We start from the raw sequence: 11,010 nt of genomic DNA, 5'->3' as shown, positions 1-11,010 counted from the left end.
GACAAACACCACATGATATCACTTATATGTGGAATCTAAAATGTGACACAAATGAACCTATCTACGAAACAGAAACCGACTCAAGGACATAGAGTACAGACTTATGGTTGCCAAGGGGGAGGAAGGGTAGGGGAGGGATTGACTGGCAGTTTGGGGTTAGCAGAGGTAACCTTTTATATACAGAATGGATAAACAACAAGGTCCTACTGTACAGCACAGAGAACTATATTCAATATCCTACAATAAACCATAATGGAAAAGAATATTTTTAAAAAAGAATGTATATATATGTATAACTGAATCACTTTGCTGTACAGCAGAAATAAACATAACATTGTAAATCAACTATACTTCAATAAAAAAATGGTAAAATAAAAAACAATTAAGGGCTTCCCTGGTGGCACAGTGGTTGAGAATCTGCCTGCCAATGCAGGGGACACGGGTTCGAGCCCTGGTCTGGGAAGATCCCACATGCCGTGGAGTGACTAGGCCCGTGAGCCACAATTGCTGAGCCTGCGTGTATGGAGCCTGTGCTCCCCAACAAGCGAGGCCGTGATAGTGAGAGGCCCGCGCACCGCAATGAAGAGTGGACCCCACTTGCCACAACTAGAGGAAGCCCTCACACAGAAACAAAGACCCAACACAACCATAAATTAATTAATTAATTAATTAAAAAAAAAAAGAATAAAGAGACTTTATTAAAAAAAAAACAATTAAAAAGTTAAAAAAATTTTTTAATTAAAAAAAAGCTAAAAGAATTCAGCACCACCAAACCAGCTTTACAACAAATGCTAAAGGAACTTCTCTAGGCAGAAAAGAAAAGGCCACAACTAGAAACAAAAAAATTACAAAATGGGAAAGCTCACTGGTAAAGGCAAACAGTAAAGGTAGGAAATCATCCACACACAAATATGATATCAAAACCAGTAATCGTGAGAGGAGAGTACAATTGCAGGATATTTAAATTTTAAATTAAGAGATCAGCAACTTTAAACAATCACGTATATGTACAGACTGCTATACCAAAATCTCATGGTAACCGCAAACCAAAAATCTGTAATAGATATACACACAAAAAGAAAAAGGAATCCAAACACAACACTAACGTCAGTCATCAAATCACAAGAGAAGAGAACACAAAAGAAAAAAAAAAAGTCCTCCAATATACCTAGCTAAGCACTTGCACTTTAAGCATGCATGCTTCCTTCTACTCAGATCCTGAACAAGGTATTACGCTAGCTACCCAACCCTCCAACCAATCCGGTCAGAATTCAAAGAACCTGGAGCATCCCTGAGGCCCATAGGCTCACAAAAGAATATGATTCCCTCTATAATAAACATAATAGTAGCTACCATTTAATTAAGCATCTACTATTTGAGTCCTTTATTAGACCCTGGACATGCATTTTCATTTGCCAAGGAAGACCATCTAAGGATAAAGTTACTCAAGGTCACAAATCCAGCTTGGATTCTAGAACCCATGTTCATTCTATGGCACTGCTTATGAATAATGTGGCAAGTTGAATGTGGCAATTTCCTCCTTGTGGGGATGTAGCCCTATCCTGAATGCAGGCAGTCTTGACTGAGGCTTTGACACTCTGTATATGTCTTATTATCCCCCTCCCTGCAATGGTTGGACCTGACTTGTGGATTCAGTCACTGGCTGGAGTCCTGCCCCTTCAGGGATGGGTTTATGGCAACAAGGCCATTCACTGGTCACTCTCCAGACCAGTACTGCTGGCCCCACCCACCACAGAAGCTCTGGGGTAGAGTTAGTTCACCCAGCCCGTTCTACTTTCAGTATCTTCTCCATAATAAATGTTGATGAAAGATGTTTGGATATCACCTACTGTGGACCAGCATTACATTAAGCACCTAAAATCTATTGTTGAACTTGAGTATACTCATCCACCCTGGACCCTCAGGCTGCCTGTCATCCAAGGCCACATCAGATCATGGCCAAAAGCATGAAGAAATATTCCTTTGGTATGCTGACATAGTTAAAAAGACCTTGGTCTTCCCTGGTGCTGCAGTGGTTGAGAATCTGCCTGCCAATGCAGGGGACGCGGGTTCGAGCCCTGGTCTGGGAAGATCCCACGTGCCACAGAGCAGCTGGGCCCGTGAGCCACAATTGCTGAGCCTGCGTGTCTGGAGCCTGTGCTCCGCAACAAGAGAGGCCGCGATGGTGAGAGGCCCACGCACCGCAGTGAAGAGTGGCCCCCGCTTGCTGCAACTAGGGAAAGCCCTAGCACAGAAACGAAGACCCAACACAGCCATAAAATAAATAAATAAACAAATACTTAAAAAAAAAAAAAAAAAAAGACCTTGTGCAAAAGATATACCAAGAAATGACAAATGTGAGACGTACATACACAGAGAGACTCTGGGTTCCTGCAGAATTGTGGGTTGTTGGTCATAGTTCAAATCCTCAGTGGGAAACTCAACCAACACATGTTTGTAAAATTACATCAGTGGCGATAAGGAAGTTGGAGAAGGTAGTGATGGGTTAGGTTGAGAGTCACAATTAATCTCAGGTGGGAACAATTCATTCTATAGGCGCTATACCATACATCAGTTCTTTACAATGTGCATGAAAATCACCTGGGGCTCTTGTTATGATGTGGATTCTAACTCAGTACATCTGAGGTGGGGCCTGAGGCTCTGCATTTCTAACCACCACCCCTAACATGCTGAAATCCACTGATCCTCAGAGTATACTTTGCATAGCAAGCCCATAGACCTCCTTGACACAGGTTTAAAAAGGAAAAAATATAATTGACTGACTTGGACATAAGTCATGCATGTAGGTGGCACTAGAACCTTCCAGCCAAGGTGCATGATCTTACCAGAAAAGTAATCATTCATAAAGAAAAAAGACCAAGCCAGCACTGAGTCTCCGAGCGTGAGGGAGAGGCAGCCTTGGTTTGAGGGGTCTGGAAACACATATAGAAATCAAGAGAGGGAAAGAATGGGCAGCAGTCATAGAAATAGCAATAACTTGTTCAACTGAATAAATAATCCATGTTTGAAAAGCCGAGAAGAAGGTATCCTGGCTTATTTGAAGTCAGACCTGGGAACAGCAGACCCAGGACACTAGACTCACCGGCACAGAAAAGGCAAATTTCAAAGTCTAAACAGCAAGCAATGGAAAGAAATCAGCGCAGGCAAATCAACACCACCAAGGTAAGCATAGGGTCACAAATGTCCAGAAGGCAACCAGGTAGATTCCCAGATGCGGGAAGTGAACTTACGTGCTCATCTCCAGCTTCAAGAAGGAACTGAAGAAGGGAAATCAAAGTGTCCTGGTCCCAGATGAAATAGCATGTCCAACAAGGAATCCAGGAAGAGATGAAGTACGGGAGCTGGAAAACTCAGCAAAGACTCAGCTCTGCTACCCACGTCAAATCCGCCGTAAAGTTACGTCCTACGGAACCAATGAAAGGCCCGCATTCCTTCCTACCTGCGTGGGGCAGAATCAGGGGCAGAATCAACACGTGTGAATTAAGTGACTCTAGCTGTAAAAATTGGCAAACAGTATGAGGCGCAAGGCATGCTGGTAAAGCTAAGCCTCAAAGTGAGGTCCCAGATCAGCAGTACCAGCATCACCTGGGAACCTGTTAGGAAATGTAAATCTTCAGCCCTGCTCCAAACCTACTGATAAGAAACTCTGGGGGTGGCGCCCTGCAGCCTGTGTTCCAACAAGCCCTCTGGGTGAGTCTGATGCAGGCTCACTGCAGTAGAGTCTAGAGAAAGCATGGTGGAGAGATAAGGCCAGGTGTGGCAAAGGGCAGTCATTATAAGTAGGCTTGATAATGGCGCTTTTAAAGAGCTAGTGAAGACTAAAGCCTGTTTAGGGAGGCTAAAGGGAGAAGGGAGAAGAAAACCCAGTAGAGATAATGTAAAATAATAATAAAATATGCTCAGTGATCAACAACAACAGCAACAAAACAAAGTGGATGAATGTAAATTGTAGTAAAAAATACAAGTGAAAGCTTAATAACAGGCATTAACAGTCTGCCTCATAAGCTTTTTCTTTCCCACCCACATATATCTGTCTACTGGTAAAGATACCATTAGGAATTTTCAATAACCCATATGTCTCCTTCAAATGTATTTCTCCAGCAATGGTAAAGGAGACCAGCTTAGGCAGGTAACTCTTTGGCCAGGGTGGTCATGTATATATAAACATATTTAACAGAGTATCCAGAAAATTTGTTAAAAATCCTGAACCTAAAACGTCTTCAGAAAGTCACCCAGTACAATAAAAATGGAGATAGCAATGTGTTTTTAAAAAAACACTATAACTTTCCCTTCTGTACATACTCCCAAGCTAAATGAGAAAAAGTCTAAGAGAAGATAGATACCTGATGAAGAGGTATCAGATATCTAAAGATACCTGATGAAGAGGAACTCAGCATCTAGCTTCCAGCTGTAAATGTTCAGACCCTCGGCCAGCAGCAACCCCCCAACCCCTTATTAACCATGGCAGTGAGAGCAGTTTGCCCTGATTAACTTAGACCTGTCAACAGTGCCTGGATTTAGAGGATGTCAGTGACCATCCAAGATAAGAAAGAAAGTAACGGACAAAGAATGGTAATTAAATGCCTAATAAAATAAAAATATTTTGTCCATTTTTCATCTTTCTCAATACTCTGCCCTGCTCCATTACCAGAAGAGAAGAATATCAGGGCACTTAAAGAACAGGTCATGCCCCCTCCACCATCTGAGTTCCTCAAGCCATACTTAAGTGATCTGACAGAGGGGAGGAGATGCTCTTAAAATCAGATTTGAGACACTGGCATTCAGTGTGATGGTATAACCCTTCATTTAGACCAAGCCTCCCACTGATAACAACTATAAACTCTGGACAAAATACGAAAACAACTACCTGAGTATTCAAATGAGGTTGTTTAGTGGAGTCAAAATTTGGAGAAGTTACAAGAATGGAGCAAGTTTCCTATTTTTCTTGTAGTCATCCCCTGCAAGCAGAATATGGAACAGCACATAAGAGTCAGGTAAAACTCTGCTGGAAACACCACTTACTCTCTGGCTATAGCAGAAGGAAAAGGATGCTGGACAATCATGGCCAGCTGCCAGGAAGTGAGGGGGATTCTCACAGGAGAGAAAGAGAATGAGATGATTCTGTGTATGAACACCATCTCAGTTTTATCCATGACCTCTGCATGTGTGGACTAGCCTCAAAGAACTGCAGCAAAGTCTTAAATAATACAGTGATGATTTGAGCTACCACTCAAAGAGGTTGAGACCGAGCTAACAGTCTGACTCTAAAGAGAGAAAGTACTAGCTAAAATAAAAGCATCAACATAGAGGAATATAAAAGATCCCAGAGTGAACACAATGTAATAGTCACAATGCCATAATCCAAAATTATCAACATTTTAAAAAAGTAAATTGTGACCGATTCTAGACAGGAAAGTAATGAAAACATACCTCATGACAGAAATTTGAAAACAAGCATTCATAGCCACTTTTTTTTTGTAATAGCAAAAAACTGGAAATAGCCCAAACAATTATCAACAAATGAATGTATACCATAGAATGAAATACTTAAAAATACTAACTATGCCAAGTGTTGGTAAGGATGTAGAGCAACTAGAAATCTCATACTACTGATAGGAATGTAAAATGGTACAGCCACCTAGGCAAACAGTTTAAAAATTTCATAAAAATTTAAACATATGCTATACAATCCAGCCATTCTACTCCCATTTCTACTATCCAGGAGAAATGAAAATATGTATCTCTACAAATATTTGTAAGCAATTGTTCACAGCCACATCATTTGTAAAAGCTCAAAAAGAAAATAGCCCAAACATAAAACCAAAAATAAATGAATTAAAATGTTTTCCATAGACTGAAATATTACTCAGCAATTAAAAGAGACAAATTACCAACACATGGGACAATGTGGATGAATCACAAAATAGTTATCTTAAATGAAATAAGCCAGGTGGAAAAAAATATTATATGATTTAATTTACATAAAATTCTAGAAAATGCACATTGATGCATGTGACAGAAAATAGATCAGTAGTTGGCTGAGGACAGGAGTGGTGGGAAGACTGGATTTAAAAGGAGAACAAGGAAAGATTTGGGCATGAAGGAAATGTTAAGTATATTGATTGTGGTAATTTCACAAGTGTATTGCATATTCCACGATTTATCAAAGTGTGACTTTAAGCATATAGTTTATTGTACATAAAATATAGCTCAACAAAGTAACACAAAAATTCAAATTTGAGACCAACTTTAAACTGACATTGAGTTGGAGGCTCTGAACATGTCTTGGTTGTAATGAAGGGAACTGCTACTCAGTTGGGAAAGAAAATTCAGTACAGTGTGGTTGGAAGCAGTAGATAGAGAAAAATAATACTGTATGATGTATATAGCCCAGCCATAAATGACTATATAGTGCATTGAAGATCATTACTTATCTTATATATTGATAAATACTGCCAAACAGTCTGCCCAAACAGTTGAAATAATTTAATAATGCAGTGAAAAATGTATGAGAATGCTCATTTCCCCTTCCATGTCATCACTTGACACTAAATAGTTGTAATCTTTCTAAGATGGTGAGGTGATCAATAAAAATCTTAAATAAGTAGAAAGGGGGGGCCTAAAGGGATGGAGGAATCCAAAACTTGAAAGATAATGAAAGCAAAAAAAAAATTTTAAAGAAAAACCTTTCCAAAGAGGCAATGTAAAAAATGTCAGATGCTGCAAAAAGGTTGAAGTGTCTATTTTATTTAACAATGAAGTAAACTGTTAATAGTTGAAGTGAGAGCAATATCATCTTGTCATGATGAGAGGAGAAAGCCAATCTTCATGGTTGAGGGTTAAATGAAGGAAGAGTGCAGATAGTATGACTAGTTCGTGGAGTTTTTTTAATACTTATTATTTTAAAATTTTATTTTATTTATTTATTTATTTTTGGCTGCATTGGGTTTTCGTTGCTGCGCGCGAGATTTCTCTAGTTGCGGCGAGCGGGGGCTACTCTTCGTTGCAGTGTGCAGACTTCTCATTGCAGTGTTTTCTCTTGCTGTGGAGCACGAGCTCTAGGTGCGTGGGCTTCAGTAGTTGTGGCACATGGGCTCAGTAGTTGGGCCTCGCAGGCTCTAGAGCACAGGCTCAGCAGTTGTGGCACGTGGAGTTAGTTGCTCCGTGGCATGTGGGATCTTCCCGGACCAGGGCTCGAACCCATGTCCCCTGCATTGGCAGGTGGATTCTTAACCACTGTGCCACCAGGGAAGCCCCTAGCTTGTGGTTTTTATTTTTTAAGAATTTTGCTGTGAAGAGAGGACATAGTATAAATGTTATTTTTTGTTTATTTAAGTGTTTTGAAGTTATTCTACTTAGCAAATGAGAGATACTTGAACATTATTGAGAACACCAATAGCAAGATCATTATTATTAGAGGAAATAAGGGACATTCAATACAGTGAGATTCCAAGTGAATGAGATTTGATATTATTGTTTGTCTAATGTCATGATGATATCCATCTGCCATTGTAATATGGGAGAAGAAGAAAAGCATGGATGTACATGTACGAAGTATTTGTAAATCTGGAATTCTGAAGCTCCTAACTAATGGATCTTTTCTCTGAGAATTGTGAGGCCACAGCAGGTGCTGAGAGTGTGTAGATCTATTGTGGGCTTTGAGTTATGGAAAATGAAGAATGTTTGAAAAAGCCGTTGTTGAGAATGGGAGGAAAAAACTATCTGATTTGGGAAGTATGGAAATTCAGCTGGATGCTGCTAGAGGCTTCAATAATCAGATCGGATATCCCCAGTCCAGATATCTATATAAAGAAATAACCAGAGGGTTTCTTTACTTAGCATGTTTAAGGACAGCATAGGATTTATTTAGTATGTTTGAATCAGCATTAAGAAATACAAAATATTTAAATGTAATGTGATGGCAAATTTACTACATTTATTACTCAGTGTTCATTCATCCCAAAATATTTTCTAATTTTCTATTTTTTAATTAATTTCTAACATATTTCTCCTTTGATCCATTGATTATTTCAAAGTGGGCTGTTTAAATTCCATATATTTGTGAATTTCCCAAATTTCCAGCTGATTTGTCTCTCTCTCTCTTTTTTTCTAACATTGCTCTGGAGCATAAATTGTTTTACAATCTGACCCCAGATGGCAGTTCTTTGCTATATCATTCCCTGGTAATGGTTCTCTCTTGTAAACTAGCTGGTTACCATTAAGCTTTTTGAACTCAAGTAGCTACCAGCCTCCTCTCAATAGCTTATCACCTAAATCTCCATTGTGTTTGAGAGTGCCCTTTGGTTTGAATTTCCCCATGCTCTTCTCTAAATAAAGTCAAATCCTCTGGGGTGAGATTCAGTGCATTCTGTTCCTATGGCATCATTCCCCTTGAGCAAAATTTCTGATTCACTGCCCCAAAGTTAGGGTCAGGACAGTGGCCTGTCTCATGAGGTGACATCCCTACATCATGAGCAGGGTACTGAGTGGGAGTGGTATCCCCTGCCTGGTCTTCCCAGCTTGCCTCTCCTGTGTGGAACCTTCACATTATGAGAAGTTGGGGTGAGGGATATTGGGACCTCATTTTTCTTGGCCTGCGGTGCCCGCGGTACAGTCTCTGCCCTATGAATGAGCACCAGGTGGGAGAATGGAACCTGAGACATCTTGGCCAAACCCACCTGCAACTGAGCCTCTGAGAAACAGAGCATAAGAAGATGAGAAATTCTGGCAACCAGCTTTTCCTGGTGAGATACTAGTGTTTGACAGGGAGCTGAGGAAAGAAGGAGGCTTGTCTTCTTGTCACCTCTCCTGAGTGGAGATTCTATCATGCTGAGCTGGGGAGCAGAGGGAGAAGGTCATGGCTCAAGTCTGCTGGACTGGCTGTTTTTACAGAGATTTAGTAGATTTTTGTGATTAAATGTTTTTCATTTGCTCTATTCCTTTGTGACAATTTTCAGAGATTTTTGAATGGTTGTTTCTGTTGTTTTTATTTTTAAGTAATGTTCACCAGTTAGTGGTTTCTTCACTGGGAAGCAGGTTTGCAAATCTATACTGCTGTCATTCAGAAGTAAACCTTTCTAGAGATATTTGTTTTGAGGGTTCAAACTAGAAAGTACTTTATTTTGTATGATTGGCTCGCCTAAGATAATTAGAATGACATCATCTTTTGTTTATATTTCTGCCATGTATGCTTGGAAATATAGTAAATTTAATGTCTAAATATAAAAATATTTCTTGTTCTTATAGTATATTTAATGTGGTTAAATTATCCTTTTATGAGTTAGATTTATTTTCTATTGCTAGTTTGACACTTACTGAAAATTGTTTTTTTTTTAAGGCATGCATCAATTCTAGCTATCTGTGGAAGGCTAGTTGGCATGAAAGAAAATATTTTCTGGTATTAATTCCAAAAATATATATGCTTCTTTCTATGATTTAGATTTTCCTTCATGTCTCAGTTTAACAGCACTGTTGTGCTAAAGCCTTTCAGAGGCATATCAAAATTATTTTTTATGTATCACATCATTCTAATTCTGAGGAAGGGAAGCTACATTTTTTGGCAGTCAATTTCCAGAAGAATATAATTCAGTGATTTCTAGGATAATGTTCATTACTTTATTTCTTTTTCTGTAAAATGGAGATAATTGTTCAGTGTTGTTTTGAGGATTAACACACGCAAAACACATATAGTATGCACTCAATAAATGTCACTTTTTGCTGTGATTATTGTTGTTATTGTTATTCTTTGGAACTAAGTTAACTTAGCAGTGAAACACAGGTTTTCCAATAAAACATTTTTGTCAGTAGGAATTTTGATTTTAAAACATGAGAGCTTCATTTTCTTTTCACTCTAAACATTAGTAAGTTTCCTGAGAGAACAGAGATGTAAAATTAGCATCGGCTCATATTCATTCCTTCACAAAGAACAGTTTTCGATACCTTTACCCTCTGATTTAAAAGCTCACTTAAATTCAAAGGAACGTAGTTATTTCTTTGATTCCATTTCACATCATGAGGCCATCTTTTGAGAACTGCCATTGCTTAGCTTTGGAGCTGAATAGAGTTTCTTTTTGAATACCACTTCGTCCATGTTTCTAATCTGTTTTCTATACTGGTCTCTTTGAGATTAAACAATCTTAAATCAAAAGCCTTATTTATTTGAGCTTATAGAATAGGCTGAAATTATTTAAGAATTACAGGCTTCTTTTGTACTTAGCATCTGGAACAAATTTTCAGAAAAAGAACTCATGAGTACAAAGGGACAACACAAACATCAAATATGTTAGTAAATTTTGCTTATACTTAACTTTGATACTGAATTCCCAACAGTTTACCTTATACAGAATATAATACTGGTATTTTTTTGTTTCTAAAGAAATGATATGAGATCAAGACAATTCATTTAAACTGTGAGTATAATCATATTGAAATTATTATTTGCATATCTGACATTAATTGAAATCTTTATTTTTCTTTAGGTAGTTTAATGAGATGTTGGAAAAGAAATCTTCCACTAAAGTCAAATATAAAAATAATAATCCACTTAAATTCTGATTTGTTTTTATCATGTCACAGTACACTGTAAAGATTCTCCCGGGTCCTAATATTTAAAGTTCTTTACTCTTTTCTACTTTTCCTGCCCATTCTCTTGTCCCATTCTGAGTTAAGTACAGAAATGTTTGAGTAAAAAAATCACTCCTTCAACCCTGTTCTCAGTTTTTATTTTTCATATCTTTTTGTTTCATTTTCTGTGGAATCAAATCAGTTTTTCATTATCCTTTTAAGAAGGTGACATTTAAATTTTTTTTTTTTCTTGAACATCTAACTCTTTACCAAATCATTTCTGTTCCTTGTAGAATAGTGAAGATGCCTATTTTCAGTGGACTGCAATCTGATTGCTTAAGCATATGGTCTTAAGATACTAGTTTATTTTCAGGGGTAAGTTATTGCATATTTCATTGTGCATTTATTATTTTTTGCCAAAAAGAG

The sequence above is a fragment of the Balaenoptera physalus genome (genome assembly GCF_965194825.1).
Source record: "Balaenoptera physalus genome assembly, chromosome: 2".
NCBI lineage: Eukaryota > Metazoa > Chordata > Mammalia > Artiodactyla > Balaenopteridae > Balaenoptera > Balaenoptera physalus.
The sequence above is the reverse complement of the archived record's forward strand: the minus strand, read 5'-3'. Positions refer to the sequence as shown.